The sequence below is a fragment of the Euleptes europaea genome, chromosome 14, assembly GCF_029931775.1.
Source record: "Euleptes europaea isolate rEulEur1 chromosome 14, rEulEur1.hap1, whole genome shotgun sequence".
NCBI classification, from domain to species: domain Eukaryota; kingdom Metazoa; phylum Chordata; class Lepidosauria; order Squamata; family Sphaerodactylidae; genus Euleptes; species Euleptes europaea.
In genome coordinates this window covers 52083955-52109780 of record NC_079325.1, presented here as the reverse complement: position 1 = coordinate 52109780, position 25826 = coordinate 52083955, and the positions used below count along the sequence as shown (strand labels likewise).

Here is a 25826-nt window from a genome sequence, read left to right as displayed (position 1 = left end):
GTCAAGTGGAAATGAGAAGTGACAAATATTCAGAATGTAGTGATTCCCCCCTCCCCAGTTTTGCCACTTCAGACTCCAAACATGCATGCTATATCAAAAACTGAGTTACTTGGATATTGTTTCCTCTTGATTGGTTGGATTTGGATAGGCAGGAGACATGAAATCACATCAGCTGTCAAATACTAAATACTGATGCACGCCAGCTGTTAGGTACTAGAGATTGTTTCATGTCAGAAGTTTGTCGACATGTGAAGGGCTACTCCCTGCCAGCTATCTAGTGTCAAACATCAGATATCAAACCCACAGGGGGCAGAATATTTAACATCCTTTTAAGTGAAGTTTGAGAAGCAAATTAAATCAAGCCCCCTGGGGCAACACCATGACTGAGGGCAGAAGTTGCGACCGGGAAGACGGGTTGGTGTGTGGTAGCCAAAGTCATTCCATGGGCCTGTTTCACCCAAGCCGGAGAATGAGGTTCCGGTGAAAAGAGAGAAGAAGAGTTGGTTTTTATATGCCGACTTTCTCTACCACTTAAGGAAGAATCAAACCGGCTTACAATCACCTTCCCTTCCCCTCCCCACAACAGACACCCTGTGAGGTAGGTGGGGCTGAGAGAGTTCAGAGAGAACTGTGACTTGCCCCAGGTCACCCTGCTGGCTTCATGTGGAGGAGTGGGGAAACCAACCCAGTTTACCAGGTTAGAGTCTGCTGCTCATGTGGAGGAGCGGGGAATCAAACTCGGTTCTCCAGATTAGAGTCCACTGCTCCAAACCACCGCTGTTAACCACTACACCATGCTGACTCCACCACTTTAGACTGCTGGTAGAGGATCTCATTTTAGAATGGTCTCCTCTGTTAAAAACTCCAAGTGAACAGAAAACCCAGCACAGCTAGCAAAGAAAAGGAGGAGACCAGATTTTGTCTTCCTACTGTGTTAGCTGTCTTATTCTCATGGGATTTTTCACTGCATATCCAATACAGAGTTTCTGGATCAGCCAGCTGTTTGGGGATTCTGAACCCTGGGGGTCCTGATTCTGAAAGCCTCTACTCACTGTAGCCCTGGCGTTCTCCCCCAAACTCATTAGCTCCCCCTCTAGCTTTAGAACATAAATCAAATCTTTAATAATACAGTCAATGACCAGCAAGCACACATACAGAGCATAGTAACCTGTACCTGTTTTCATATTACAGGTCTAAAAGATAAGGTTGAAAATGCAAGACATCATGGGCTTAACGATGACCCCTTATATAGTACGGTGAACCGTTTGTTCTTTTCCTAGCTGGGTATGCTGGATTTTAATAGCTTCGGTGCAGAATTTAGAACATAAGAAAAGCCATGCTGGATCAGACCAGGGCCCATCAAGTCCAGTAGTCTGTTCACACAGCGGCCAACCAGGTGCCTCTAGGAAGCCCACAAGCAAGACGACTGCAGCAGCAGCATCCTGCCTGTGTTCCACAGCACTTAATATAATAGGCATAAGAACATAAGAAAGGGCATGCTGGATTAGACTAAAGTCCATTAAGCCCAGCAGTCTGTTCACACAGTGGCCAACCAGGTGCCTCTAGGAAGCCCACAAACAAAGACGACTGCAGCAGCATTGTCCTGCCTGTGTCCCACAGCACCTAATATAATAGGCATGCTCCTCTGATCCTGGAGAGAATAGGTCTGCATCGTGACTAGTATCCATCTTGACTAGTAGCTTTCTAGTCATGGCTGAGCTTTTAGAGCTTTTAGAAAATTGTTAACACATATGAACACATGAAGGTGACTTATACTGAATCAGGTCATCAAGGTCAGTATTGTCTACTCCGACTGGCAGCGGCTCTCCAGGGTCTCAAGCAGTGGTCTTTCCCATCACCTACTGCCAGCTCCTTAAACTGGAGGTGCCAGGGATTGAACCTGGGACGTTCCACATGCCAAGCAGATGCTCTACCACTGAGCCATGGCCCTTCTCCCACAGCATTTGAGCACATAACACAGCATTTGAGCACATGAAAGAGCCACCGTTCAAAGATTCGGTGAGGTGGGGGGGGCGGCACATTTGGGAGCCATGGCAATAACAGGGTAGGGGTGGGGATATCCGAACCTATACTATGGGAGGATGGGGGTTGACAGGGCAGAGCGGTGGTTAGGTCTGCTCCCTGCAAGGAGTTTATCCCCAGAGAAAATGTTGACCATTTTCCACTGGACAGCAGCTCTTTGTGGGCTGATGGCAACAACCATGTAAGCAGGCAGTTCTCTGGAGAGCTGTGAGCATGTGGCGCAATGAACTCAACCATGCCCTCTCCATCTGGCCTGCTAGGTCTAATTTTAAGTGTGATGCCAGCAGGCAAAAAGAGCTCCCTTGTGCGACGCTGCTTATGCTGGGCATATTATTTAAACTGCCATGCAATATTAGGGTGCTATTGCTGCACGTGCCTGGGCCACATATCCCTGGCATGCATATGTTGCATGCGTACCAGCTGAGACCCAGTTTGCATGATCCACTGAGAGCATGCCAATGGGTACATTCTTCTGCCCTGCCAGGGTCATTCTTAAATCAGGTCTTACTGCAAGGATGTGGTTTAATTTGCCACTTAGTGTGATTGGGTACTGGAGACTTCCTACGAGAGATGTGCCCAGCTGGATTGGGCCAGTGGTCCATTGAGTGCAGCACCCTGTCTCTTACAGGGGCCAGAGTTGATCCAAGATATTTAGACACTCTTGCCCCCCCTTGTCAGAAGTAAAAAAGGATAGTTCAGATCTAAATAACTGTCAGTTTGGTGCTGAGAATCTATTGCCTGACTTGGCTTTCGCATTTGGCCTCATGCCAGCCCTCCCCATGGTTGTAGGCACTTGTGGTGAGTTTATGGGAGACTGCTCACCAGCAGGTGACCACCACAGCTACCCACTGATGTCAGTTTTTCGTTTTTGAAAGCAGAGCTGAGTCTGCCCAGCGGAATTCCATAGTCTGGCTGCTGGAGGAATAAGTTCACACTTACCCTTGTTATTTAAAAAAAGAAATAGAAGTTCATTACACAAGGGCGATACAATAAAATTACTGCAGAAGCATGAAAATGCCCATTTTGTCCGGATCAAATAGACTCCTTAGCCCACATTGTTTTAGCATGTCCTCAAAATCATATTGCACGAAATAAATGTATCACTCCCTGGATAAAACCACTAAAGACACTTTCTGAGACGCGGATACTGCGTTATCTGCTGTCAAATAGATCGGTCAGGTGTGTGAGAGATGTGGCAACTTTTCTCTTTATAGTGTCAAGGGAAAATTAAATTTCATTTCCCCTTTTTAAAGTGTGACGTGGTTGATGGATGGCCAGGGGCTGTTAAATCTAGGGAAAGGAAAACAAAGAAGTTCATTATTGTAAGAGAACCCCATGCTAGCTGTCTGTCTACACCAGGCGTCCCCAGCCTTTTTGAGTCTGTGGGCACATTTGGAATTCTGACGCGGCACGGTGGGCGCAGCAACAAAATGGCTGCCCCAGGAGGCGGACCCAGCCACAAAAGTATTGCCCCAGCTTAACTTCAGTAACACAGTGCAGATCCTTGTGCTGTGGTGGCAGCTGCCGCCAAAGCAACATTTGAAGAAATCTGCACAGCCAGTCAGAAGCCTTGCTGGGCAAAAGTGCTACTTGTCCTCACCCACTTCCAAAAAACACTTGGTGGGCACCCATGGGCACCACGTTGGGGACCCCTGCCGCTAGGATGGAGAGAGGTTGTCGAAAGCATGTCCCGCCCTCACGGTGGGCAAAGGGGGAGAGAGAGAAGGGAGCTGAGCGAAAGGAAGGAACCGCTGAGAGTAGCGTTCTGAGTAACAAGGGACATCAGCAGGGGTGGACAAAGGAAAGGTCAGAGAGCCCCTTTCTACCCCTATACTAGCTCTCTGCTGCCCTGCCCTGAGATAACAAAGTCTGTGCTAGCATTGAGCAACATTGCACAGTCCCTTCCTTCCAACTGTTTTCGGCTTGGACCTGTTTCTCTCAAAGTGCAGGTGACATGTTAAGCTACCAGTTCAGACAGTGTGTGTGTCCCCGGGTGGGGGGGAGTGAACACACATGAACACGTGATGCTCCCTTCTACTGAATCAGACCCTTGGTCCATCAAAGTCAGCATTTACTCAGACCGGCAGCAGCTCTCCAGGGTCTCAGGCAGAGGTCTTTCACATTATCTTACTTGCCTGGTCCCTTTAACTGGAGATGCCGGGGATTGAACCTGGGGCCTCCTGCATGCCAAGCAGATGCTCTACCACTGAGCCAAAGCCCCTCTCCGTTAATGTTCCTCCATTTAAACAAAAAGAAAAAAAAATCCCTGCATATAGAAAACAAGGTGTCAGGGATCTGGATTCTCGCCCTGACATCTGGAATTGTTTGATTGGGGAAAGGCGTTTCTTCCTTTTAAAAAGAGGTGCCTTCAGGCATGCATCTCCTCACTGAAGTGACTTAGTCCCGAGGCAGGGTTGCTACCTCCTCTGCTCTTTGTGAGGCCTTCTCTTGCAGTGAAAAGTACAGGCCCGGACTCTCGCCTCTTTGGACAATGAGCGGCAATAATTTTGGAACGACTCCCTCGATTAGGCGAGAGAATGCTGGCTCCTTTCCCACCGGAGAGGAAGTTTCCCATCTGGCGGGACAGCTGTGACGCACCCGGGCCCGTCACCTCAGGAGACCCCAGCCTAAAAATTACGACAGAATTGGATTTTTGGCTAACGCCTCGCCGTTTCCCCTCTTTCCTTTGGGGAAAAGGCCCTTTTGCCTGCTGGCGCTGACGGACGTTGACTGATATATGGTCCCACCTAGGACCGTGAGCGAAATAGGTTCATCTCTGCACTGAGGAGTTTCCAGTCTAGTTCACACATGCCGGATGCCTGGGATGGGGGAAGAGACTGCAGCCCTTCAGAGGGGGTGTGGTGGGTTCTAGTTCTGAGTGCATAAAAATCTCATGCAAGCAGGAGACCCCCATAGCAGGTAGAGAGCCCCCCCCCCAACAATGCTGGATCAAGGCAAAGGTCCGTGGCTCAGTGATAGAGCATCTGCCTGGCATGCTGAAGGTTCAATCCCTGGCATCTCTAGTTAAAGGGACTAGGCAAGTAGGTGATGTGAAAGGCCTCTACCTGAGACCCTGGAGAGCCACTGCTGGTCTGAGTAGACAATACTGACTTTGATGGACCAAGGGTCTGGTTCAGTATAAGGCAGCTTCATGTGTTCAAATCCAGCCTCCTGCTTCTCGGATATTGTCCGGAAGCTCACAAGCCCAGCATGAATCCTCTTCCAGTGTCTGCAGTCCTCTGCCACCTCGTTCTTTTGCATGTGGATAAGGCTTGCTAACCTCCAGTTGGTGGCTGGAGATCTCCTGGGATTGCAGCTGATCTCCAGGCGACAGAGATCAGTTCACCTGGAGAAAATGGCCGCTTTGGAAGATGGACTCTATGGCATGATACCCCAATTAAGTCCTTCCCCCTCCCCAGATCTCACCATCCTCAGGCCCCACCCCCAAAATATCTAGGTATTTCCCAGTACAAAGCTGGCAACCCAGTACAGAGCTAGCAACTCTGCCTAAATTTGGGCAGAGGACACAGACACAGAGGAATGGGGGGATAAGAAGAGGAGGAGGAGGAGTTGGATTTTATACCCTGGCTTTCTCTACCTTTAAGGAGTCTCAAACCGGTTAACAATCACCTTCCCTTCTTTTCCCCACAACATGCACCTTGTGAGGTAGGTGGGGCAGAGAGAGTTCGGAGAGAACTCCATTGTGAAATTCCTGGAGATTTTGGGAACAGAGGCTGGGGAGGCTGGGGTTTGGGGAGGGATGGAACCTCAGCAGAAAGGGATGCCATAGAGTCCACCCTCCAAAGCAGCCATTTTCTCCAAGTGAACTGATCTCTTATCATCTGGAGACCAGTTGTAATTCCAGGAGATTTCCGGCCCCTCCTGGAGGCTGACAAGCCTCCTCTACTCACTTGCCCTCTCCCTCTGGGCCCAGACCCTATTGTCTTCTGGAGGGGAGGGAATTGGTTGGTGCACAAGCATCTAGGTGCTGAGGGTGAGGACCAGCAAGAAGTCAGGGAGGGTCCTTCAAGGGAGAGAGGGAGCAAGGTACAGGGCCTTGCCATCGCCCTCACTGACCAAGGCCAGGGTGAATGACGGCCAGTGATGGGGAGAGGAGCAGCAGCCTGCTTGAAGGGTGGCATGGGAGGGGCCCATGCGCCATATTTTAAGAGGGTCCATTGAGGGGATCTTATCTAGGGTTCTTCAGAAATCTGGAGCCAGCTCTGGGAGGAGGCTTTAGGCCGGCAATAATGGGAGGGGAGGTGGCTTGCCAACTCTGGGTCAGGAAATTCCTGGAGATTTGGGGGAGGAGCCTGTGGAGGGCAGGTTTTGGGGAAGGGAGGGACCTTGAGGGAGTATAATGCCTTAGAGTCCACCCTCCAAAGCAGCCATTTTCTCTAAGGGGACTGGTGAGTGCTGTCTGGAGATCGGTTGTCATTGTGGGAGCTCCAGGCCACATCTGGAGGTTGTCCAAATACATAGGAAAGGTGCACTCCTTCATGCATTGAATGAATAGCGCACGGAAAGACTGAAGGCTTGAAAAGGTTTACACGAAATGGACTTATACCGGATCTCCATTGTATTACATCTTGTTTCAGTTGCCTACTGACGCACTTTTATGGATTCATTGTTACGGACGGAATAAGGATTGAGCATTTGGGCTTATATTTTGTATTGTAAAGCCTTATGCTAGGAGTTGGGGTCTCAATTAGACCATTCCTGACATACATCTCTTTGCTCAAGTATTGTGATCATTATAATTGCTTCTAATATACGTCTTTAACCGCAAGTGTTGCAATTGTTTGTTTTCCTAATTTTGGAAAAAATTGTCTTGGGCTATATTTTGAATTCCATGCGCATCTGGAGGTTGGCAACCCTAGAAGGGGAGTGTGTTGTCATCTTTCCCACTGGCTCTTGTTCCTATGCCTTCCGTAGCACCAGAATTGGCAACAGGTGAGGGGGGCAGAGCTTCCCTTGCTCTTGTTTTGTGTCCCAGGCTGCTGTTAAAAGCACAGGAGCAGGGTTTTTTCTTTTCTTTTCAGTTGGCAGCCCCACTAGGGTGGCTTCAGACTGGGCTGTGGTGGTGATTCAACCACCGGAGCGCCCCACCAATCTAACTGTCCTGCTGGATTTTAGGACGTGCATTCTTTACATGACAAACCTGGCCGTTTCTTTTTTTGCTTCGTTCCCTTTGTGTCCCCATGCATATTGTCACGACAGGGATGTCAGGGGACTCCATCCCACAACGCGACAGAGCGGGTGTTGCCATGGCGCTCAGCACGGCAAGGCGACCTGTGCGGAAAATGGGCTTCGGCATCTCCCTCAAGGGACCGGTTTTTGCTTAAAAAAACTCCTAGCGGGCCTCCAAGCCGGTCCTCATTTCCATGGCAACCGAGCAGGGATGTCTGAAGTCTGGCAGCCATGTTTGGCATGAGGAAGCTGGAGGGAGGGCTCGGCATTTGCCTTTGGCTTGGCTCGCAACGTGTGTTCCCGTTTGCCCTAAAAGTGCCCCTAAGTGGTCGGAAGAGGAGGGCAAAATGTCTGGGTTCCTTCGGCAGTTAGAGGGATGCAATCTTTGTTTGGCCACAGGTCACCTGCAAAGCATCAGGCCCCGGTTTCATCCCGCCTGGAGCCAGGGGAGTGTTTGTGGCATTCTTTATACCCTCCGGCATATTGAAGTGAGAAGAGAAAGGGACGTGTTTGCAACCCCTTCCTGCCAACATGCTTGCAGCCCCCTCATTTTCATGCCAAGGCTCCCGGCCTCCCCCCGCCCCATCATTACCTATCACAGGAAGCTCTGTTCTGCCTTTGGTGGGCTGCATTAATTTACTCTGGCATCGCCTGTCCTCCACTGAAGAGGTTTCCGGTCTTAAAGAGAACAGAAATGGCTTTAATTATGTCATCGACGGTTCAAATGTACCCCTGCAGCTGCAAACCAGCAGGTTTCATTCTGCGTGACGTCTTAATATTCATGCACGTGCATTTAGGGGCATGTGCACCAGATGAGAGATGCATGGCCCCCAAACACACCTCAAGATTTACCTGCCGTACACTGGGGGGAAGGGGCTGAACCTTGATGAATGGCCTCTCACACCAACAGCATTTTAAAGGGCATCCCACAAAGGCAAAAAGAGGGACTGAGAGAGCGGCAGTTAGGGTTTTTGTCTCAATAAATAAATATCCCAAATATAGTTTTCTTGGTTTTGTGGCTTGTGCCACCTTTAAGGAATTTAAGGCAGTGCTTGTGTGTGAGGTTATTCTCACACACACCCTACGAAGCAGGTGAGACTGAAGCTACCTATAGGGTTGCCAGGTCCCTCTTTGCTACTGGCGGGAGGTTTTGGGGGCAGAGCCTGAGGAAGGCAGGATTTGGGGAGGGACTTCAATGCCATAGAGTCCAATTGCCAAAAGTAGCCATTTTCTCCAGGGGAACTGATCTTGGTCATCTGGAGATGAGTTGCAATTAGGGTTGCCAGGTCCTCCTTTGCTACTAGCGGGAGGTTTTTGGGATGGAGCTGAGGAGGGTGTGATTTGGGGAGGGGAGGGACTTCAATGCCATAGAGTCCAATTGCCAAAGCGGCCATTTTTTCCAGGTGAACTGATTTATGTCAGCTGGTGATCAGTTGTAACAGCAGGAGATCTCCAGCTAGTTCCTGGAGGTTGGCAACCTTAACTACCTGAAACCTCAGCGCTTTGTGCCTGAGTGAGGTTTGGAGCCTGCATCGCCTCAGTCCGTGCTCTGACTGGCATCAAGCAACACCAGAGTTTAATTAAATTAAGCCGATTAACTGTGATAATCTGAATGCAGGCCAGCCCACCAACCATGGTTAGTTAAGGACCATCATACCAGGATCTGAAGCCGTGGTTCGAGGTGGATTTATTTAACATTTTAAGTATGCTTTCTTATGACATATAAACACAGGCATCCCGGCTCAATCCTGGTTCCTTTTCCAGTCCTGTCCTTGGCACAGAACTGACCAGGATACCAGTGGGTTGCGGGGGGGGGGGGGAGCAAATGTGATGGAAACAGCATTTTTCAAGGTAAATCACTGTGAACTGAAACTTGATTTCACGAATGATTTTGCCTCATGTCTGAAACAAGCCTCTATCTCCAGGATCCCCAGTATTTTTACCTGGTGGGCACCTTTGTAATTCTAACCCAGGGTGATGGACACAACTCCAAAATGGCTGCTGCAGGACGCGGAGCCAAACACACAGAGGAAGCCCAAGTGCAGGGGAGAAGAGGGGTAATTTAGTGAATACGCTGGGGAAAAGAAGTGAGAAAGAATAAAACAAACTGAAATAAGTAGCTGAAGCAAAATTATTTTAATCTGCTGGGTAAGAGCCCCACCTGGCCCCACCCACCTTCTAAAAACACTTGGTGGGTGCCCAAAAAGATGTTGGTGAGCACCATGTCACCCATGGGCACCACGTTGGTGACCCCTGCTCTATTTGCTATGCAGGTTAGGATGAAACAAGACCCAGGCTGTATTCTCACTTGATCCTCCTTCAAGGAGAAGAAGAAGGGTTGTTTTTTACTTGCTGACTTTCTCTACCACTTAAGGGAGAAACAAACCGGCTTACAATCGCCTTCCCCTCCCCACAACCGACACCGTGTGAGGGAGGTAGGGCTGAGAGAGTGTGACTAGCCCAAGGTCACCCAGCTGGCTTCATGTGTGGGAGGGGGGAAACACATCCAGTTCACCAGATTAGCGTCCGCCACTCATGTGGAGGAGCGGGGAATCCAACCTGGTTCTCCAGATCAGAGTCCAACGCTCCAAACCACCGCTCTTATCCACTACACCATGCTGGCTCTCAGGGGTACAAGAGGGGTACAAGAACCTTCTTGCTCTGTCCAGAATTGGCCTGAAGATGCAGCAACTTTAGACAGTAGATGTGTAAAAACAAACAGGCAGGTTCTCCAGTCTGTTTCTGTTAGTGAGCAGCTGAGTTCCTTCTCCATACAACTTGGAGGCTGTGAGCAGCCAGAGAGCAGAACTCCAGCCGTTCTACTCTAGGAAACCAGGCAGCGTTCCAGCAAGAGGCCCGAGCTTGGGAGAAGCATAGTTGACACCATCACATTAAGGGGGTCAGTGAAGGGCCTTTGCATGACCTGGCCTGCGTCCATCAAAGCAACAGAGAGCTCTCCAGGGATCCTGACCTGCTTTCATCCTCAAGCCCCCCCTCCCTTCCCATTTTTCCTTCCCTTTGCGGGAGACATTGGGCCGGAAGAAACAGGCCAGTATGGGGAGAAGAAAATGAGATAGACACTTGAAAGGGAACTTTTCTGCTTTGATTCCTCTCCCTGCAGCCAACTTGGAATCTGCACGAGCCTGTGGAGGTGGGGGGGCAGCTGCACAGTGCCCTCCCAGGGGTAGGATTTAGGGGTGGGGTGTCTCTCTCCAAGAAAGGGGGAGGGGAGGAGAGTAACACAAAGAATGTTTTGGAAGGCTTTGTTTTTGGATATGCCATAGGGAAAATTCAATTTGTCTGAGATGTTTGCGTGGGGAGGTAGGATTGCATTCGAGAACTCAGCTGGCTCCGGGGTCTGTCCAAGCTGGAAGCTTGTAGAAAGAATACCAGCTCCTGCTTTCCTGCTAGTGGTTTCCCGGTTTGTCCTGGAAAGGTGCGCATAAGCTCTGGAAAGAAGTGGTGTCATCAGTAGGGTTGCCAGGTCCCTCTTTGCCACCGGCGGGAGATTTTTGGAGGGCAGGGTTTGGGGAGGGGAGGGACTTCAATGCCATCGAGTCCAATGGCCAAAGTGGCCATTTTGTCCAGGTGAACTGATCTCTATCGGCTGGAGATCAGTTGTAATAGTAGGGGATCTCCAGCTAGTGCCTGGAGGTTGGCAAGCCTAGTCATCAGGGACAGCCTTGGAAACACCATGAGGGTTGCAAGGTTCACTGGGAGATACAGATTGGGGCCTGGTAGGCCCAGTGGGCAAAGATGACACCTGGCGTGTTGGGCAAAACCTGGCCGTGCTTGGTGGCTTAGGGCAGAGCCTGATAAACACGGAGCGCTCCTGAGAGCCAAACCACTGTTTGAGCCAAGCAGAAAATCACTGCTAAGACTTTTCCCTTCTCCCTATGAGAAGGGAGGGTCAAATCCTGGAATTTCAGATCGGATCCTGAGACCTGGCAACCCTATGCCCACCTTGAGTGCTTGCTATCAACGATTCTGCGCAAGCTGCCACAATGATGCTATGAACACATGAAGCTGCCTTATACTGAATCAGACCCTTGGTCCATCAAAGTCAGTATTGTTTACTCAGACCGGCAGCGGCTCTCCAGGGCCTCAGGCGGAGGTCTTTCGCATCACCTGCTTGCCTGGTCCCTTTAAATTCACAACTACCTCCCCCCACACCCCCAGTGACCCCTACTCCATGCCCAGAAGATGGCCATAGAATCAGCCTAAGGTCATAGAATCAGCATTGCAGACAGATGGCCATCTAGCCTCTGCTTAAAAACCTCCAGGGAAGGAGCGCTCACCACCTCCTGAGGAAGCCTGTTCCACTGAGGAACTGCTGTAACTTAGGAAATTCTTTCTAATGTCTAGACGGAAATTCTTTCGATTTAATTTCAACCCGTTGGTTCTGGTCCAGCCTTCTGGGGCAACAGAAACAACGCGGCATCATCCTCTGCATGACAGCCCTTCAGGTACTTGAAGATGGTTATCATATCACCTCTCAGTATTCTCCTCTTCAGGCTAAACATACCCAGCTCCTTCAACCTTTAGGACTTGGCCTCCAGACCCCTCACCATCTTTGTTGCCCCCCTCTGGACACGTTCCAGCTCGTCTGCATTCTTCTTAAATTGCGGTGCCCAAAACTGGTCCCCATGTACTGACTTGTGTCCCATGTAACGTTCTGTTTGGGATTTCCAACAGGTGGAAGCAGGACTCCAGTAGTTTGTCTGGGTTCCTCTCACTAGACTCATTTAACCCATGGCTTGGATACTATTAGAAAGCAGGTCCCCCCCCACACTTCCCCACTGCATCCTGGTGCTGCTGTGACCTTCTGGGTTTTCCTGTCTTCCTGTGATGTTTCCCAAATCTGCCTGGCTGCAGTGCTTTGGAAATGGGTGTCCAGGTGGTAGCCATGTGGATGGGAAAGTCCAAGTCTTCTCTGTCCTGCCCACATCCGCACTATTGTCCTTCCCTCAGTCCCCCACAGAGGTCATTTCCCCTTCCTGAATCTCCAGCTTTCAAATTTTTTAAAAGGTAAACCTGTACCCCCTTTTGTTGCAGAGATGTGCCTTTCCCTTTATATTTCCGCAATGAAAGGGACTAGAGACTTTCTTTAAAAAATGAAAGCTGGAAATTTGGAGAATCTTATAGTTATAATGGTATAATGATATGTCAAAATCGTCAATTACCAATGAAAGAAAAAGGGCTCTGGTGTAGTGGGGGGGGGGTTGATGGAGGAAACCTACCATGTGGAAGCTCTGATGCTACTACACTATACTGGCAGCCGTAGCAGGCTAACCACGTCAGCTCATCCTTGTGCGGAAAACATGTAGGAAAGCCCGAACAAATTATGCAGACCTGTACACACTGCAGAATAAACTATGTACAGTAGAAGACGTTATGCAGATTTGGTCAGGAAAATGTCACTGTCGCCGTGTGGATGATGACAAATGTGAAACTAGGTCACCCGCAGTCTCTGCACACTTGGGGGAATCCCCCAAGTGTGCGGAAAAAGATGACTTTGCAAATTAACCGGAAGAGAAAGCCCTCAAAAGCAACCTGACGGGGACTGAGCATGCTCTGGGAGGGCAGAATTGTCAGAGCAGCTGAGAGTCGGTTAATGGGGGAAAGCGTGGGGCAGAAGAGAACTTGGAGGGGGGAGAACAGTGACAGAGTGGGGTTTCCAAATTGTTCCTCCCCTCCATGATTCCTAAAAGGATGCCAGATTGTGTTCATTTAATGTTCATTTAGTCAATGTTAAATTAAAACACTAATTGAAACCAGCCATTGAATCCGGCTTTTATTGTTGCAGAATTTGGATTGCATGGGAACTGAATTTTATTTTGTTTGTGTGTGCAGAGGGAACCTTCAATGCTTGCTAAAAGAGCAGACAGAAGCTTGATTTGTATTGGGGGAAACAAGGGGGTTGTAGTCTTCTGGGCCAACGACCCTGCCTCAACGTTTGTGTTCAGCTTCGCCCCCAAGCAGCCTGCTCGCGCACCATGCGCCTTCGGCACTCCGAGGCGCATGTTGTCGAAGTAAGCAGGCCGGTTGCTAGGTTTCCCCGCCCTTCCCTTGGCTGACTCCACGCTCCAGGTCACAGGGAGGGACACGCAGAACATGCTTCATCAAGGTGAGGTGTTTTGGTTGGGCAGCCCGATCTCCGGGCAGGAGCAGGCGGGGAAGAAGGTTACTCATTGTTTTGGAAGGAGCCGTCATGAAGAATGTGTCCGAGTTTCCTCGGGGGCGGAAAATCCTCTTGGCGAGGGCCAGGGCAGCCCCATCAAGAAGGCAGACCCTTTCGAGAAATGCCCACTTTGCGGCAGGAGAGGAGCCCCTGGTTGCTGTGATGTTCCGCAGGAGGCAGCAAGGCAGGAGAAAGGTCAGTTTTGCAACGGAGGTGTGGGGGAATTTGACAGCAGCAGACGTTCTCGGGGCCAGGGGTTCCACTTCCTGCGCTGCCTAAACTTCCATTCCCAGCATGATCCTTTGGACAGCTGCAGCCTGCAGTAGTGCAAGAAAATGCTTGAAGAGCTACCACTCTTCCACAGGAGCAAGGAACAGACTGGCTGTCCAGTTTAACCTGGCGAGTGGTTGAGAAGAACCTGGGACAGAGCCTGCCCTCTCTGGGGCTAGGGTTGCCAACTCTGGATCGGGAAACTCCTGGAGATTTGGGGGTGGAGCCTGGGGAGGAGAAGGACCTCAGCGTGATATAATGCCATAGGGTCCACCCTCTGGAGCAAGTATTTTCTCCAGGGGAACTGGTCTCCGTTGTCTGGAGATCAGTTGTAATTCCGGGAGATCTCCAGCCGCCACCTGGAGGCTGGCAACCCTAAGTCTGCACCACACCGGCTCCCTGGGGAGGGGGTACCACGTCCTTTTCAGAGTCCATCTTTCATGATGCAGAGGCAGCAAAGCAGGTGGTGGTGAGACCGACGGCTCAGACTCAGCAACGGTTGGGAATGGGGCAGGGTCAAGTACTGTCACTCATCACATAGGTCTGGTTGGGGGACCCTTCTCCTTCTGTTTTCTAGTAGAACTGAGCAGCCGGTACCCTTGGAACCAGATCTCCCCCCACCCCAGTCAAGAGCACAGGTGAACAAGGGATGTGTCTGATCAGCTTTTATGGCAACAGTCAGGGTGTGGGGAGAGGAGCTGAGGTTTTGGCTCCCTTTCCTTTCTCAGGATGGTTCTCCGGCAAAGAGAGCCACTGACCAGCAGGGTGTAGTGGTTAAGAGCGGTGGTTTGGAGTGGCTGACGCTAATCTGGTGAACCAGTTTGGTTTTCCCACTCCTACACATGGGTGACCTTGGGCTAGTCACAGCTCTCTTAGAGCTCTCTGAGCCTCACCTACCTCACAGGGTGTCTGTTGTGGGGAGGGGAAGGTGATTGTAAGCCAGTTTGATTCTCTCTTAAGTGGTAGAGAAAGTGGGCATATAAAAAACCCAGCTCTTCTTCTTCCCACATCTCCAGTGTCTGGAGGTGACTGCTGGGTTGCTTGGAGGGCAGCGGCGGTTCTCGTACTATGACTCCAAGCGTAGGAGCTTGGGAAAGGTGGCTGTTAAGGTGTTGGGCTTCTTTTGCCGAGTTGGGACCCCCAAATGGGTCACATACATCCTGACCTAAAATGGGTTGCATCCGTGGGAGCACTGGAACTTTTTTGTTTTGTTTACAGAGAAAGGGAAACGGAGAGAGTGCCCAGGATCAAAAGGAAAAGGCAGCTGCTAGGGTTGCCAACCTCCAGGTTGTAGCTGGAGATCTGCTATTACAACTGATCTCCAGCTGATAGAGATCAGTTCCCCTGGAGCAAATGGCTGCTTTGGCAATTGGACTCTATGGCATTGAAGTCCCTCCCCTCTCCAAACGCCCTCCTCAGGCTCCACCCCCAAAAACCTCCTGCTGGTGGTGAAGAGGGACCTGGCAACCCTCGTGCCTGCACAGAAGATCTTGTGGCAGCCGTGGCTTTTTTTGCTTCAGCCTGACTGCCCAAGATGCCAAAACTCTCTCCGCTTCTGTGCAGCTGCTCCAAATAGCTGCCCTCCTTTGCATTTTCTCAGACCCAAGGAGAGGAGGGAGATGGCTGTATATGGTAAAGTATTTGGAGTCAGACTCCCCAGTGCTGTTTGAGATTACTGGTGCGTCCCAGGTCTGAAAGGGTTAAGAGGCATTCTTGTTTTGTGAGTGTAGAAATGGGAAGATGATGGTGATCAGCATTGGTGCACTTTGTCTGTTAGCTGTGTTCATCTCAGCTTTTGAAAGTATACATCAAGTAGACCCCTTTCTGTGTCAATGTTAATACAGGTTGAGTATCCCTTATCTGAAATGCTTGGGACAAGAAATGTTTCAGATTTAGGATCTTTTCAGATTTTGGTATATTTGCATGTGCATAATGAGGTGAGGGCCCTGACCTGGATGGCCCAGGCTAGCCTGATCTCGTCAGATCTCAGAAGCTAAGCAGGGTCAGCCCTGGTTAGTCTTTGGATGGGAGACCACCAAGGAATACCAGGGTTGCTGTGCAGAAGAAGGCACTGGCAAACCTCCTCTGTTAGTCTCTTGCCATGAACCCCCCCCCCAAAAAAAAGGGGTTGCCATAAGTCGGCTGCGACTTTACTTTACTTTACACACACACAATGAGGTGAGACCTGGGTCCAGATCTGTGAGGTTTTAAGAACCATAATCTGGATTTTTGACTGCCAGCCTGGTGTCGTGGTTAAGGTGTTGGACTAGGATGTGGGAAACCCAGGTTCAACCCCCCACTTGTGCCATGGAAACTTGCTGGGTGACCTTGGGCCAGTCACATTCTGACCCTGGCTAGTATTTGGATGGGAGACCTCCAAGGAATGCCAGGGACGTGACGCGGAAGCAGGCAATGGCAAACCACCTCTGGATGTCTCTTGCCTTGCAAACCCTACGGAGTCATCATAAGTCAGCTGTGACTTGACGGCAAAAACAAAACAAAACACCCTTCTTACAATTCATTTGTTATATGGCCTTGACCAAGTTGTTTCCTCCTTTGCCTCAGTTCTATGACTGTAAAATGGGCACTGCAAGGCCCCAGCTCATGGAGCACAGTAAACAAACAAGGTGAGGATAGGGTTGCCAACCTCCAGGTACTAGCTGGAGATCTCCTGCTATTACAACTGATCTCCAGCCGATAGAGATCAGTTCCCCTGGAGAAAATGGCCGCTTTGGCAATTGGACTCTATGGCATTGAAGTCCCTCCCCTCCCCAAACCCCACCCTCCTCAGGCTCCACCCACAAAACCTCCCGCCGGTGGCAAAGAGGGACCTGGCAACCCTATACGGGCCAGACCAACTCCATACGGCCCACTATCCTATGTCAAGCATTGGCCTGTCAGATGCCCCTGGGAGTCCCGCAACAGGATGTGAAGATGATGCCGTGTCTGTTGTTTGCACTTTTTAACATGCTCCTCTGCCCTAAGAATAATTTTTTTAACCCACCTGCTTACACATTCCTGTTTGAGTCACTTGTGGACTACAGGAAACTCATCGTTACTCTTCTGTGTCTAGTCACTCAACAAAGCTTCTGTGTGTCGCCCCAGGCTTGGAGGCAGGGCCAGGACAGAAATTGGACACAATTATTTCTGGGTACCTGAGGTTGGGTGGAAGAGATACAATATTATAGTAGAGAAATATATTTTTTATTTTAAAGAGCCCCGTGGGGCAGATTGGTAAGCTGCAGTAATGCAGTCAAAAGCTTTGCTCACGACCTGAGTTCTGTCGCAACGGAAGTTGGTTTCAGGTAGCTGGCTCAAGGTTGACTAAGCCTTCCATCCTTCTGAGGTCGGTGAAATGAGTACCCAGCTTGCTGGGGGTAAAGGGAAGACGACTGGGGAAGGCACTGGCAAACCACCCCCGTAAACAAAGTCTGCCTAGAAAACGTCGGGATGTGACGTCACCCCATGGGTCAGGAATGACCCGGTGCTTGCACAGGGGACCTTTACCTTTTTAAATCAGGTTGATCCTTGCACACACATTCTGAATGGGAGGCCAGTACAGCCCAGTGTAGAACAAATTGAAGGCACTCCAAGTAAAGGGCTTTATAATTTGAAATTTATGATACACCCAACACGCATGCCTGGGCTAGTGTATAGTTGTCTGTATATGTTGATATATTTGTAAATACTTGTGTGTGCATTATATGTAGGGTTGCCAACCTCCAGGTAATAGCAGAAGATCTGCTATTACAATTGATCTCCAGCCGATAGAGATCAGTTCACCTGGAGAAAATGGCCGCTTTGGCCATTAGATCCTATGGCATTGAAGTCCCTCCCCTCCCCAAACCCCGCCCTCAGGCTCCGCCCCCAAAATCTCCCACCGCTGGCGAAGAGGGACCTGGCAACCCTAATCATATGGGTTTTAATTGACCACTAAGGAAGGCCTGTAGGCCGAAACGCGTATGGCGTGTGGTTCAAGTCTATCAACGGTGCTCAGAGATATAGACTGCCCATGCACATGTAGGCTCTTGCATTATAATAGCTGTTGATGGAAACACTCACAAGAGATACAGTAGATCTAATTCTTTCTTAATGCCATCTAAGCTAGTTGCCATTGGCACATCTTGTGGCGGTGAACTCCATAAGCTACCGATGTGTTGGCTGACCCATAGCACACTTCGTATTCAGAGAGTCAAGTTAGTTTATTGTTGTTTTAAACTTTAATTTTAAAAATTGTGCACTGTCATTCTAATATATTCAAGGCATTAAACAAAAACACTATCAGATGAAATTTCTCCAATTAAAAAAACAACTTCCACTTTTAAAAAGGCCTTTTATCCATGGCTTTTCCCCTCGCGGTCACCCCTCTGACGACTTCGGGTCTTTGTTTTGATTATGCGTGCCGTTTCCAACTGTCAGAGGTCGCCTCCCTCTCCCCCTGTGTTTCCCCGCATTTAAGGAATGCTGACCCCAAGCCTTATAGGGCTTTAAGGGTCAACATCAGCTCTTTGAATTGAGACAGGAAGCAAATTGGGGGCCAATGTAAATGGAACGAGACTGGGGTGATACGGTCTCCACAACCCACTCCAGTCAGCATTCTGTTTGTAATATCCTGTAGCATCTGTAGCTTCTGGACAGTCTTCAAGGGAAGCCCCACATAGAGAGCATTGCGGTAATCTAATCCATATGTTACTGGGGCATGCACCACAGAGGCAAGATCTTTTCTGCCCAGGAAGGGCCACAGCTGACTCACCAGCCACAGCTGGTAAAAGGCTTTTCTGGACACTGCTACCACCCCCCTGTGACGGCTGTAAAAAAATGACTAACCTGTTTCTAGGTTTGAGTTCCGGAGTGCATTTTAAAAAGTGCTGTCAGGCCTTTATTTTGCACAGCATTGTGATAAAAATGCATATGCAGCAAGCTTGTGTAGAGAGTACCCATTTCCTTCCTGAGCCCCTGCAGCTGATTCCCACACCAGGCTGGTTTGAGCTGCCGCAATGTTTTCTTGCGTCTTGAAACTCACCGCTGAGATTTGCTCTGGTTTCCGAGCCGTATCGGGCGTCAGGCACAAACCACGGTGGAAGGAAAACTGGGCCGCACCCAGGTGATCGGGGTCAGTCCTTGGATTGAGTGAATGCGCAGCGTCGCAGGAATGAGATTGCCCCTCGATAAGCTTGCCTGGCTGGTGAAACGGACACTCCTTCAGGCGAAGTGCGTGCGGCAGGAGCAGCCGTTCCTGGAATGCTCTTCTGGATTCCCCAGTCAAGGGGAAAGCCCTTCGCAAGCAAAAGGGAGGGGGTGCTGTGTGGAAATGCCGGATCCATGGCAACCTCAGGTAGTCCTTCGGCCTCTGGAAAACATGAGTCCGGGGAGTCTGTATCACCACTGGATTTCTGCAGATGGGGAGGGGATTAAATTTCAACCCATGAAAAGAATGTTTAGTCAATTAACCACTTGCTTTTTAATTGACCTGTCAGGTTTAAATAAATGCATATATTCCCAAGAACTGGGTCCCTGTTTGAAAATGCAAGAAAAGGCCAGCTTTGACAGTTCATGATGTTTTCATTCAACACCAGCTTGTCCATCTCGCTTTCTGATATTTGTCCTCGTTGATAGGAGGGGCCGTGGCTCAGTGGTAGAGCATCTGCTTGGCACGCAGAAGGTGCCAGGTTCAATCCCCGGCATCTCTAGTTAAAGGGACCAGGCAAGTAGGTGATGTGAAAGACCTCAGCCTGAGACCCTTGAGAGCCACTGCCGGTCTGAGTAGACAATACTGATTGTGAATGACCAAGGGTCTGATTCAGTATAAGGCAGCTTCATGTGTTCATGTGATAAATCCGGTCAAGAACTGGTAGATTCCTCTTGTCTGTAGCAGCACTTGTGAAAACCACCTTTCTTTAGCAGAAGAATCCTGCCGGGGTATATCTACAACTGAACAAATAAAAACCCTGCTCCGTGCCAGAAATCTGGCCATTTCTAATTATTTCTTTTTTATGCCATACCATAGTAAAATATGAAAAACCGAACAGCCCCTTTCCCAATAACCCACGAGGGAACCAGCAACGGATATTCGTAGGCAGAACTGAGCATGCGCACACCCCCTGATCCCCATCTTTCTGATTAGTTGATTAATTAGATTGATCAGTTGATTAATCTGCCGATTAAAGCTTGCTGGCTTTCTAATGAGGGGCATACATGAGGTGCTTGGTTGTCCATACCCCTCTTGTCTCTGTTCATAAAGGGCAGCAGGGTGATGGGGAAAGACGTTGTTTTCTTGGGGGGTTCCCCTTGCAAAGCGAGACTCATCTCATGCATAGGGTGAATCCTGCGATGCTCTGTAGCCATAGCAGCGTTGCCCGTGAGCTGTCTCCATGGAGACGGAATACGGTACCTGCTTGTTGGATGGAGAGGGAGGGGGGGGGAAACGCACAGCGAAAAATTTTTTTCACTTTGGAAGGAAAACGGCATCATTGGACCTCCGTCTTTCGCGTACTTGGGTGCCTGAAGCAAAATCCCCACTGATTTGGGAGCTGTAAAAATGGGGGGACGGGGACTCTACCGAGTGCTAATCGTGTGGAATCCCTGAGAAAACTAATTAGTTTCCCCTTTTTAATGTGCATTATCTGTTTGCTCTGCAGTGCTAATTGATGTTCTGGCATATTAAAAGGCCAGTTGGTGGTTTGTAAAGTCTTGATTGTGGATTAATTTTGCATGCATGTCTTTTCTGGAGAGGGTAGCTGTATTCCCGTGAGGGGTTAGGTGAAATTATGTGGCATTGAGTGATTCAGCAGACAGAAAAACCGTTCTGTAGTAAAAAGGCCGGTTCACACATGCATAGATGTAGAGCTACATATATCAAATATATCACACAATTGTTTGGCCATTTTTTGTATGCTGTGTGTGTGAATGGACTCCAGTCACGCATGTCTGGAGTGATGGTAGAGCTCTGTCTGTGGTGTGGGAGGGGCTGTGGCTCTGTGTTAGAGCATCTGCTTGGCATGCAGAAGGCCCCAGGTTCCATCCCTGGCATCTCCAGTTAAAGGGACTAGGCAGGTAGGTGATGTGAAAGACCTCTCTGCGTGAGACCCTGGAGAGCCACTGCTCGTCTGAATAGACAATACTGACTTTGATGGACTAAGGGTCTGATTCAGTAGAAGGCAGCTTCATGTGTTCATGTGTTTTATCTCTCATTCACACATGCAGGTCATCCCTTGACGGTTGCCCTCATCCGGTGTTGACTGGGGATGTGTGAATAACAAATTTGTCAAGCTTTTCAGGGTTAAAGTCTATCTGCCTTTGGGACGCTTGTCCCTTCAAGAGGGGCACGGCAGGAAGCATTTCACTAGATGCACTGGATGGGGGGGTTACCTTAGTAGAATTCCTCTTTCGTATAGGAGCTTGCCCTGTCCAGGTTTGGAATCGACACCCCATCTGGCCCCAGTGGCTGAAATTTTTAATATCTTGATACTTGTGTAGAGGGAAACAGTTTGGTAGCTTTCTAATGTGCCTCGGTTTCTGCACTTGTAAGAACTGTTCCATCCACTGGAATAGATGGCGGAAAGTGCTGTCAAGTGACAGCCGACTTGTGGTGAACCCCGTAGAGCTTTCAAGGCAAGTGATGTTCAGAGGTAGTTTGCCATTCCTTGCCTCTGTATTGCAACCCTGGACTTCCTTTGTGGTCCACCATCGAAGTACTAACCAGGGCTGACCCTGTTTAGCTTCTGAAATCTGATGAGATTAGGCAAGCCTGGGCCATCCAGGTCAGGGCGACCCAGACATAATGTACCCTCTCTGCCCTGCTCCCGATGTTAAGAGAGTGGGATTCCTCCCTGCCCGCTTTCTCATTGTGTGCTGAGACAATGGAGAACAAATGGGGTCAGTTGCATTTATTGATTCCTAGGGAGCCTCATGTTCTCTCCCCCCCCCTCCCCACAGGCCTGGCCCCAGGTGTTCTGGGCTCCAGACAATGCAGAGGGGTGGGGATTTCCTTCTGCACAGGGACCCTGCAGTTGTTTGGGTAAACTTTCTTTTCATGCTCCTTTGCAAAAAAAAAAAAAAGCCTTTGATGCCGTCCTGGGTGGAACCCACCTCTGGATAAAAATAATACATTGATGCTGGAATAATACTTTGATGATGGAACTCCGAGAATGAGCCATTCAAATGCAAGTTGTGGAGGGACAGAGCCTCTCTATTGGTTAGGTAGCCAGTCTTGGGATGTGGGTCCCACCTAGGGTAGCCAACCTCCAAGTGGGGCCTGGCCATCTCCAGGAATTAAAATTTATCTCCAGACTGCAGAGATCAGTTCCCCTGGAGCAAAATGGCAGCTTTGGAGCATGAACTCTATGGCTCTACATCCCTGCTGAGCTCCTTCCCCTCCCAAACTCCACCTTCCCCAGGCTCCACCCCCAAATCCCCAGGAATTTCCAAGCCAGAGTTGGCAACCCCAGGGGCTTTCTGGGTGGCCTTTGGCATGTCATAGTCTCAGTTTACCAGCTGTAAAATGGATAAGGTCGCCAACTTCCAGGTACTAGCTGTAGATCTCCCGCTATTACAACTGATCTCCAGCTGATAGAGATAAGTTCATCTGGAAAAAATGGCCGCTTTGGCCATTGGACTGTATGGCATTGAAGTCCCTCCCCTCCCCAAACCTTGCCCTCCTCAGGCTCTGCCCCAAAAACCTCCCTCCAGTGGCGAAGAGGGACCTGGCAACCCTAAAAACGGATTACCCAAAGTGCCGTCCACCTCCACCAATGAGAGGTGCTGGGATCCTGTGCCCAGAGAGCCGGTTTGCCACTGAGATGCCAAGGTGCGAGGGTTGGGCTGCCAAGGATGGTTTTGCCAGCTTCTGCAGTAGCAGTGGCCTGAAGCGCTGACATTCGTACGCGATGGCGGTTATACTCGTCTGCCATTGAAAGCTTTACTTGGGAAATCCCAGTTGCTCAGGCTCTGGAGCTTCCCTGAACACACATGAAGCTGCCTTATGCTGAATCAGACCCTCGGTCCATCCAAGTCAGTATTGTCTGCTCAGACCAGCAGCGGCTCTCCAGGGTCTCAGGCTGAGGTCTTTCACATCACCTACTTGCCTGGTCCCTAACTGGAGATGCCGGGGATGGAACCTGGGGCCTTCTGCATGCCAAGCAGATGCTCTACCACTGAGCCACAGTCCCTCCCCTTGAGGGAATGCTTAGTTCCCTGGGCATAGAAAAGAAGCCTGTCAGGGAGATGGCTAGACTAGAACTCATGTCCCTGACATTAATTTTCTAACAGCAACATTTTTTTTGGCATGGAGGAATATTCAGCCGTGGGATGCCCAGCTGCAGTCTTTAGTGAACACATGAAGCTGCCTTATACTGAATCAGTCCCTTGGTCCATCAAAGTCAGTATTGTCTACTCAGACCGGCAGCGACTCTCCAGGGTCTCAGGCTGAGTTCTTTCACATCACCTGCTTGCCAAGACCCCTTAACTGGAGGTGCTGTGGATTGAACCTGGGACCTTCTGCATGCCAAGCAGGTGCTCTACCACTGAGCCATGGATGCATGGCCTAACCATTCTTCTTCTTCATCATCATCATCACCTTTATAAGGCATTTGACACACCATGATTACAAAACAAAATTGCAAAAAAAAAAAATCTGTAAAAGCATTAAAACAGCAATGTCAGCAGCATTCTCTAAGAACACATATAAGCTGTCCACGCATTCTTGATGCAGTTAGCAGATATCTGGCTATTTGTCGAGTGATAGAAGAAATTCTGTCTGATAAAAGATAAGCCACCAACTGCTGGTCTGATGAGCCCTGGGCACTGGACAGCAGGGGTCTGATAAAAGCATTCCTTGGCCCGAAGTAAAATTTACAGTGCGATTATACATGAATTAAGTGCTCAGGTACCCCAGCCATACATGGACAACACCTGTCGCTGAGAGGAATTCTCTTCTGTCTACCATATAAAATGGCTGATGGAAGAATATTAAGTCTGGCAAGCCCAGTCAGTCAGTCAGTCAGTTTATTGGAACAGTCCATGACCAGTAAAATATCCATCACATATACAGAATAAAAGGTATTAATTTTTAAAAGGAATTCAAGATGATCCAAAACATGTAACGTCTAAAACATTATAAACAATCTTAAACAAGATTAACCATTAAAATCCATGGATAAGGATAGACACTGTAATAAAAATAGAGATGCTACGACATTCAACCTACCTGAGGCCTGAACTGTTTATAAGTGACTTACGTCTGATAATCGCAATATGCAGAAATTTAGCCACCAAACGTGATACCCATATACTCTTATCCTCCAAGAGATATCTCAGAAATATGCTCTCTGATTGATGCAAGGAATTTCCGGGTGAGCTAAAAGGCCTTAATAGGGGTTCAATTAACCATTTTCTCTCCACTTCATACAAAGCACAGTGAAATAAAACGCGTGGAAATGTCTCAACAATGTCTTCCGAGCAGGGGCAAAGTCTCAAAGACTTTGTTGAAATCTACCATAAAGAACCGAGGAAGGGAAAGCATCAAATCTTGCCCTTGAAAAAGCCCATCTGGTGATTTGAGTTTAAAAGTCTGGCAAGCATAAATGCTCTGCAGATAGGGTTGCCAGGTCCCTCTTCACCACCAGTGGGAGGTTTTGGGGGGTGGAGCCTGAGGAGGGCGGGGTTTGGGGAGGGACTTCAGTGCCATAGAGTCCAACTGCCAAAGCGGTCATTTTCTCCAGGTGAACTGATCTCTATCGGCTGGAGATCAGTTGCAATAGCAGGAGATCTCCAGCTAGTACCTGGAGGCTGGCAACCCTATCTGCAGACATCAGATGATTCCAAATGAAATCCCTAACCATTCAGCAGCCCTAATACAGTCTCCCCTCTGCTGCAGATGGACTAGGTGGGCTGTGCGAAATGGCCATTTCCTTCTGGCCACCTAGCATGAAGAAAGGGGACGCTTTACCTGCTGCCGGAAATAAGCTTCGCTGGTTTAATCTGCCTGTGGCCGGGCTGGTTCTCTGGCCAAGCCACCCAAGAGAGGAGGGCACAATCCCAGCCGTCGGAAGCACAGGAGGGCCCTGGCATCCCCTCCAGGGCCCCTGTTGCACATTGGGCTGGACCTGGCGGGTGGCACGGGCCCAGGAAGGTGACAGGTATAGCTTGCTTGGGGCAACACTTCTTAATTTCCCCCTTATTAGTGTCCTGCCTCACAGGGTGGTTGTGAGAGCCAAATCAAGGATTCTAAATTATGGATGTTCTATTACTAGGATTGCTAACTGGCCTGGAGGGGGGAAATGTGTCCCGTGCCTTTAACAGAGGCTTAATGGGATGTTTTTGCCCATGTGATATTATTTACTTCTATGCCATGAAAAGCTTCAGCGGCTCATTGCCACACATTAAGCCTCTATTAAAGGGACAGGATATTTTTTTCTCCTGGCCTGTTGGCAACCCCATCTGTAATGCCTAATAGGGTTGCTACCCTTTTCCATGTCCTGCTCAGGGAGAAGTAAAACTGGTGAAAGGTTTCTCAGTTGCAGATGTGAAGCCCCAGGAGCTTAATTGCTGGTTGTCAAGGGTGCGGGGCTGTATATGTCGTGGTTAAGAACAGTAGCTAGGCGAGAGGTAAAAATTCAACTGGTGAAGCTTTTCCCGCCATAGAAATGCAGCCCTGGCTTTGCATTTCTCCCGACTTCAGCACCTGTCCAAGTCACAGGAGTTCTGCCAGAGAAAGGGGGCGTACTGCAAGGACCACCCTTTCCCCCCACCCCCTTTAGTTACAAGCATGGTATTTTTATTACATCAGTAATAAAATTAACCACAAAATCTAAATTTAAAACAATAAAATCCCAATTAAAACTTAAAAATAGAAAATTACAGATGGCGCCTAACCACTACTTGTATTGCCAGATATTTGCAGCAGGTTACCCATCCATTGACATTAATAACATAATAATTTGTAATTGGCTTACTTGTAGTGCTTACTGTGAGAGAAAATCCCCCCAAACCCTATTCCTGCATTAAAAAGCATTTTAAGAACTACAACATAAAAAACGGAGCAATCTGAAAGGGGGGGGAATCCAAGCCTCGGTCTTAAAAAGCTTTTCTTTTGCTCAGAAAGATCTCCCAGGAAGCAGGAAGCATTTCAGTCCCCGCCTCTGGA

At 49.3% G+C, this 25826-nt stretch overlaps 1 protein-coding gene across 1 annotated transcript in view; it reads left to right on the top strand.

Annotated features, from left to right (window-relative positions):
• Positions 1-25826, top strand: part of RALGDS (ral guanine nucleotide dissociation stimulator) — a 149961-nt gene that overhangs the window by 8284 nt on the left and 115851 nt on the right. The window lies entirely within an intron of this gene.